At 41.0% G+C, this 7,978-nt stretch overlaps 1 long non-coding RNA gene across 1 annotated transcript in view; it reads right to left on the bottom strand.

The window, feature by feature from the left end:
• Positions 1-7,202: 7,202 nt before the first annotated feature.
• LOC139623482 (uncharacterized) overlaps positions 7,203-7,978 on the bottom strand; it is a 2,957-nt gene continuing 2,181 nt past the window's right edge. The window contains exon 2 of the long non-coding RNA XR_011691522.1: positions 7,203-7,851. This is a non-coding gene — a long non-coding RNA (uncharacterized lncRNA). The remainder of the gene's footprint in view (positions 7,852-7,978) is intronic.

The raw sequence follows: 7,978 nt of genomic DNA, 5'->3' as shown, positions 1-7,978 counted from the left end.
AGAAGCTTGTTCCACCAGGACACTGAACAATAGATGCAGATATACATGTTGTTCCCATGTTCCTCTGCACTGAGGGGATCCACTGTCCAATCCTGGCTCAGTGATATTAGATAAAAACCCAAACTGCACAAACTAAGTGTTCGGACCACCAGGGCAGTTTGGCTACAACAGAAGGCTCCTAACTATCTGCTTATTAGCTTTAGATGCTTATTAGTACAAAAAGAATTGTTGGGCTACATGAGTATTTATATATGGCTTGTTCTATTTTTGGGGCTTAAATTCATTTGTTCTTTGCTGTCTAAATATTATTTACTGCAGCTTTCCCCTGCAGCAGTACATTGTGTTTGATCTAATCTTGTGCGTCTCCTTGAAAAGCACTAACTCTCTCAGGCTGTCTCATAATTATTCTTCAGTGCAGTGGACACAGTGCCAGATAGAGAATTTCTGGTAGCTCTGCTTTACCTGCTGAAGTTTTCTGTGTGATTAGTTTGTGTAGAAATAACTGATCATTGTTTCATTGGAACAACAACAAGCCAGACACAGGTTATTTATTTCTGCCTGCTGACGCTGAACTATTGTTAATCATCAATATATGGATGGGATGAGATATCTTAGCTCCCACCTTCCACCGAAATTAGTCCAACATACTTGTCTTACCCACTGCAGTTGCTAACATCACTGCTCCACCTCCTGCAGCAGAGCTCAGTATAGCCTCAGATTGGAGCCTGGTGAAGGATCAGCAGAAGCTGCGACCAGTCAGACTGTGTTGTGATTAATAAATCCAATGTTTATGGGACAGTAAACCATAAAATTATTATAGTTCACTGAAGTCCCCAGATATCGTCCTTGCTCACTCACTGAAACACAGTTAACAGTTGAGTTTTGTCAAGGTGAGCTCAGAAACACATTTATAAACTGAACATCTACAGCAGCAGAGACACAGAAACCACAGCACTGAGGAGAGAGCTGTCCAGGATGTGATCGAACATGTGATGGATCCATTTTTGACACTGACAATAGTATCGATACTCAAAAGAAGACTTTGTGTCAGTAAGAAGTAAGTCAATTAAGAGGGGCTGTACAACGTATTTGAATCTCACTAATGAAGAATGAACTGACTTTTGTTGCAGTTGGTTCGTTATTATTAACATTTAATTATAGTTTTAATGTTTTAGTGATATTGACTAGAATTGTACTCAGTATACTACTGATCCTCTGGTAGCAACATTAGCAGCATTACTTAAATTTCTTGCAGAGAATTTAATCAATGGATTATGTTCAGAGGCAACAGTGGACTCACCAGGGTCACACCAGAGACCAGGTTCACATCCGACATCTCTGCACAGTTTAATGAAGCTCAGACAGTTTACAGGTGAAGGCTTTCTGTCCATCCAAACCAACAAACAACATTTTAAATTCTATTTATCTCTTTACTTTATCGCTTTACTTCAGAGTTAAAAATCAGAAACCAAAAGGGATTAATTTAAATCTTTGTTTCCATTATGGTCTTTGCATTCACTCATTCTGCATGGAGAGCTTGTTTACATACAGCCAATCAAAATCAAACCCTACTTCCTGCATAAAGCAGTTACTCTGTGGTGCTGGCCTAAAATGAACGACCAAATATTTTCTAATGGTAATTTTGTGATTTTGATACAAATCGAGTTTACACTGGTACGTACTGCCTCCAGGAAATAGCCTTATCCCTATTACTCTGAAGTCTGATGCTGACAAAAGCTTTCACCTCCTCCTGTTTACTCAGCTTTTATATGTTATCAGACAACCGCCAGACGTGAACTAAAATATTACAACCTTAAAAAGTGAGTGACAAAGTTAAGCCGTTAGCAGCCAGAACTGGGCTACTTTTGAAGTGTTTCTGTCTGCTGGTTGACATCTATAAATAAAACTCCATATTTTAAATAAAATAATTTGTTCATACGCAAATCCTACAAAACTGACTCCAGATCTACAAACACACACACACAATGTGTTAACCCTAACCCTAACCCTAACCCTAATGCCCTCCACTGTGGTGGCGCCTGCCTCTCCATCCCAACTGTGCTAGTTAGCAAAGTGAAGCTGAACAACTAGCTAGTCTGAACGCTGAAGACTGATGAAGAGACCAGGTGGGAGCTTCAGGGTTTGACAGATTAATTCATGTATCAGAGTCAAAGATTTTTTTTTGTTTTAATTATTTTTTTGGGCTTTTTGTGCCTTTATTATAGATCAGTGGAGACTGACAGGAAAGGGGGTAGAGAGAGGGGAATGACATGCAGGAAAGAGTCAGACCGATTGGGAGTCGAACCGGTGACTGCTTGCTAAGAGTGTCTTGTGCTCACACATGGTACGCACCCTAACCACTTGACTAATGGGCCACCCCAGAGTCAAAGTTGACTCAGTGTTTGTCAGCCTGTGGATATTACTCCTGATCCTTGCAGCCTGCGGCAGTTTGGTTACACAATTTTTAGTGATTGTTAGTGTTAATAATTGTTTTGATGATACAAGTGCAAAAGCAGATATTCTGTTCAGATATTAACCGAAAGACCATTTTGCCTCCTTGAAATTATAAAAAAAAATTACAATAAATTTGTAATAACGCTGACATTATTTTTGACGTAATAAAACCATCATACCAGTGGCATCAGTTTAACAGAGGAGATCAAACCACTAAAATGATCCTGTCTCTCTACCAGGACAGAGGCTTAGTGTGTTCTACACACACAGGCCTCTGTGTGATACAGTCAAGAGGTGTGAGCTTCACGTCACACAGCAGAACTGGAATCGGTCTCTGTCATAAATGTGTCACCGTCTGATTTGTGATTTCAGCAGTGCCATTTGGTTTGGTGGGAGGTCACCAAGTTTGAACAACATGTACAGCACTCATGTGGATCACACTGCAAACAAATAACCATACAACATCAATTAGTCCTCTATGAATATGAGTTAATGAGCAGCGCTGAGTGAAAGAGCACAGCCACACTTCAGAATAATGGCTGCTGCCTGCAGCAACAAACAACAGCCTGTTAGTCACCCTGTCTCTGCTGCTACTGACAAAAAACTGTTGTTAAATAAGTGCTGGTACGACAGTGAGCGTCGTTGTATCCAGTGTTGTCTAACAGTTAATATGAAACAGCAGCATGTTTGAGCTGGACACACAAAAGAAAATTTAAAGGCACAGTGTCATACCACAGCAAAGATGGCCTGCCGTAGCTCTCTGATACACAGAGTGTCAACTAAACAGCAAACTGATGCTGAGGAAGTTTTGTTTACATCAATAACATAACAAGTAAAACAAGAAAAAATATCAGTTATGATGTCACTTCTTCAGATTTTGCTCAGGTTCAAGTTTATTGTCATTTTCATACAAATGCTAATACACACAAGAAGCCTACATTCAGACAGATTAAATGTTGCACCTCATGGACCTCAGTGCAAAACAGTAGAGTAGACATAACAACACTACACACACTAAAGGGTAAGAGTGAGCACTCTTACATGACTCCCCCGTGGCTACCGTGGAGCATTTTCGCTTCTTGGGAACCACCATCACACAGGATCTCAAATGGGAGCTAAACATCAGCTCCCTCATCAAAAAAGCTCAGCAGAGGATGTATTTCCTGAGGCAATTGAAGAAGTTCAACCTGCCAAGGACTATGATGGTGAACTTCTACACCTCCATCATTGAGTCCATCCTCACCTCCTCCATCACCATCTGGTATGCTGCTGCCACGGAGAGGGACAATAACAGACTGCAGCGTATCATCCACTCTGCTGAGAAGGTGATTGGCTGCAATCTTCCGTCCCTCCAGGACCTGTACGCCTCAAGGACTCTGAGGCGTGCAGGGAAGATTGTAGCTGACTCCTCCCACCCTGGACACAAACTCTTTGAGACACTCCCCTCTGGCAGGAGGCTGCGGTCCTTCAGGACCAAAACCTCTCGCCACAAAAATAGCTTCTTCCCATCTGCTATTAGCCTTATCAACAAGGCTAGAGAGCCCCACTGTTGCTGATCAATTGCACCAATCACCAGAAAAAATTCCTTGTATGTGAAAACATACTTGGCAATAAAACTGATTCTGATTCTGATTCTGATTCTGATTCTGATCAGTAGTAACAACTAGGATGGAAACAAGGTCCAGTGTACTTTTCTCCTCAGGAAGCAAACTTGACATGTTGGTGAAATTTCAGCAAAACAGTCTTTAAATTTGTAGGATTAATTATTAAAGTAACCTTATTACATAACTAAACCAAAACAGCACATGTTGAATCTGTAAAACCAGTGGTGTATGGTAATACATGGATGAAAGTGTTGAGTGCAAAAATTAACCAAACAAATGGAACAAACAAAGAAGGGATGATGGGAGAGAGAGGGAGACAGAGTGAGTAGGCAGCTTTTAAAGCGATGCCCCGCCCACAGGAGGAGAAGAGAAAGGGCAAGCACAGAGGCCAGACAGAGCGGAACCCGAGTAGTCGTCACAAGGTGTTTGTTCACATGACACATAAGAAGCTTTCAAAAACACAAAAACAGTTTCTCTTTGGATTTCGTTTCCTAGACTTTAGGAAAAGAGTGATGGTGCCTAGCAAGACCTACAGGGAGATCTTCATCATCATCAGTAGGTTTTGGAAATCCTTGACATTTTCACTAATTTCCTCCAACCTGAGCAATCCTCTGATATGACCCTGAGCAGCGTCTCCTGAAATAGCACCTCTACAGTCAGCAGGCATGCTGGACCTTGGTTGTCATGGTTACAATAATAAACACATGGACTGCACCGAGAACAGCATACCTACCTTCGTCACCACGCTTACGATAATAACGGTCATATCTTGGTTAGGTTTAGGAAAAGATGGTGATTTGGGTTAAAATAAGTACTTCCTCAACATTAGATGATGTTTGTTGTCATGGTTACAATTATAAAAACGGTCATGAATAATAGACATAAGCTGCTACTGTCACATGGGAATCAAACACTGCTTTCCTGTGTCATATTCATCCATCCACCCCAACCTCCTCCTGATGTGGACTTTGTCGCTCTATAAACTACGTCACCGCACTTTTCCCTTTGCTCCTGTCATCATTACTACAACCACCAGATGTCGCCTAGCAACAAAACCTAACTATGAGTCATAATGACCTGCTAACAGACGACCTATGGGCTTGATTGTTACAGGACAATCTCTTCAGATCTGTTGTTGCTCTCAGTGATGTGGAGTATCCAGTTCCTTTCCATCTGTGGGAACTGGGAACCATCAGCTGGCGCCCTGGCTTGTCTTTGATGGTATCTGAAAGCTTGTGTGCTCCTGCACTGTGCCAAAACCCCAAGAATCTGATATCCCTTCTAGGTTCTTGCAAGAACCTGAGTTTATCTGGAGATTTTCTGATATAATGTCTTACAATGTCGTGATCAGAGCATGTCCAGTCCAGATTTCATGGGGACCATGACTTCATGGAAACAGTACGTGGCTGCGTTAAAGAAACAAACATCCCTGTGAGGACTTCTCTGAGAGCGTCTGACCACTGCCTCTTGCAGGATGAGGAGCATCAGCGAGGTGGCCCAGAGTGTCATCAGACAGGGGGGTGTAGCGGATCGAGAGGCTTAGGCCGGGTAGTGAGCCAGCCCCATCCGAGTAACCCCTGCAACCATGGACCACCTCTTTGGTGCAGGATGGTTGATGATTGGGTGTCGAGGAGGAAGGCCATGGAAAAGTGATGCTGCACAACTGTGTCATGAATGGTTGCACTGAGATGGGTTATCTGTTTTGACTGCCCAGAGGCCATTTCCATGACACCGGACAAAATATATATTTTTTTTTTAAGTTCATAAGAAAGTCGTTTGATATCCTCCTTCAGGTTAGAAATATTTTTTTTGCTTTCTGAATTAGAACATAGTTCATAGTTGTTATATGGCTACATGAGCGAGTGCTTAGCTTATTTCATAGATCAATTCAAATCCAAGCCTCGGATAAATAAAATCCTTCGTCCAATATGGGACCAAAAACTGGACCCACTGTGGAGACCGGGATTTAGGTTTCCAGTGGTTATATCTCTAGTCTCTAATCTACTTTTACTTATTGATTTTTTATATTTGTGAAAAAAGAAGCTAGCTGTTGACAAGCTGCTGTTGATTAGCGTGGTTGGCAATGGTGTGTTAGCTTATTACCTGAATGTGTGTTCTTGTGTAAGTGTTATCTTGGAAGTTGGGAGCAGCTTCTTCTCGGGTTTGCAAACTTAGCACCTGAATTTTTCTCTGTTGTTTCATTTAAACTGACATATTTGTACGTGGTGACGCCTCTGGGTCAGTTCCTCTCTGTCCTCAGCCTTGGTCCCATCAAGCACACATCTGTATTCCCTCACTCTGTTGCAGGCATTAGCCAAAAGATTCAGTCATACAGAAGTGTTTCTGTGGCTATCATGACTACAAATATACGGTCGTGTATGGTGGTGGCCTCACATATTGATCCTTAGTTTAATTTCAGACTGCAACAGAAAGATCCGCTGTGTTGAGCTTTGGATATTCTCTGGAAATTGTTGCCTGTGTGGACGTTACTTGATCAATAAAAGAGTTTCACTACTGCTAAGCTATTTGATTCAGAAAACAGTGACATTATCTCCACGCTACTGAGAAATGTAGTTAAACTAGTTATGCTGTTACTGATAAACACACATCCACTGGCATAAGTCTCTCCAGACAGTGATGACTCTGTCGGTTCAGTAGTGAATTAGCCTGTGCACCTCGATGGCCGCGTTGAGGATGTTGCTGTGTAGCCACTTTCAAATAAAAACAAAGGTTCAGCAGTTCTTCATTTCACACTGGATTCACCATCATACTTACTGTAGGCGAGTTTGCATGAAAGGAGTGTAATTTTTTTTTACAGCTTAAGACATGTAAAACATTAATAACTCTGAAATATTTGGTCCACAAGATGTTGCTGTATCTGCAGGCACCACCGTGGTAACCAAAATGAAAAGAGAAGCTGTAGGTATGTTCCTCCATGGGAAGAGAAACACATCATAGGCTGATAAAATGCTGCTGAAATAACTGGATTATGTGCAGTGTCACTAAGGTTATATATTTTAATATCAGTGGAGCTCCGTCACAATTTAGGTAAAATAGCAGACAATGTGTGTTGCACTATCATGTTTATTCTCTATATGTCGGTATTTTGGAATGTGCTATGTTTTTTATACCATGGCCAAAAAAGTAATGTATTTTTTTTATTAACAATTGCATAATAATTACATTTCATTCATTTTATTTTTACCAGTTTAGTTAATTGTGAATTCTCTGTTACATTGACAATGACAATAAGATAATCTGAGATTCTTTTGGGCTACAAAGTCCTGATCAATAATGAGGAAGCATTACACTAATAACAACTACAACATGGTGAAATTACTAGACAAAAGAAAACAAAAAATACTACACAGAAATGTGAGAAAATTGTACACTATATATACAGTGCATTCAGAAAGTAATCAGACTCCGTCACCTTTTTCACATTTTGTTATGTTGTAGCCTTTTGCTAAAATGGAAAAAAAAAGAAGACATTTTTCCCCCATCAGTCTACGTTCAATAACCTATATTGACAAAGCAAAAAGAGAATTTTAGAAATGTTTGCAAATTTATTGAAAGGGGAAAACTGAAATATAATGATGAAAACCTGGTGCAGAGCTAAGGACAATGATCCTCAGCTCACAGACAAGACACACACAATGCAGGCGAGGCTTAGAGACAGCTCTGTGAATGTCCTTGAGTGAGTCCTGACCTGAACCCAATCCAACATCTCTGGAGAGACCTGAAAATGTCTGTCCACCGAGGTGGCCATCAACCTGACAGAGCCTGAGAGGATCTGCAGAGAAGAACAGCAGAAAATCCACAGATTCAGGTTTAGAAAGGTTGTAGCATCAAACCCAAGAAGACTGTGATCACTGCCAAAGTGCTTCAACTGAGTCCTGAGTAAAGTGTCTGAATACTTA

The sequence above is a fragment of the Trachinotus anak genome, unplaced genomic scaffold (assembly GCF_046630095.1).
Source record: "Trachinotus anak isolate AG129_WGS33_773 ecotype Australia unplaced genomic scaffold, CSIRO_AGI_Tana_v1 ptg000008l, whole genome shotgun sequence".
NCBI classification, from domain to species: domain Eukaryota; kingdom Metazoa; phylum Chordata; class Actinopteri; order Carangiformes; family Carangidae; genus Trachinotus; species Trachinotus anak.
The sequence above is the reverse complement of the archived record's forward strand: the minus strand, read 5'-3'. Positions and strand labels throughout refer to the sequence as shown.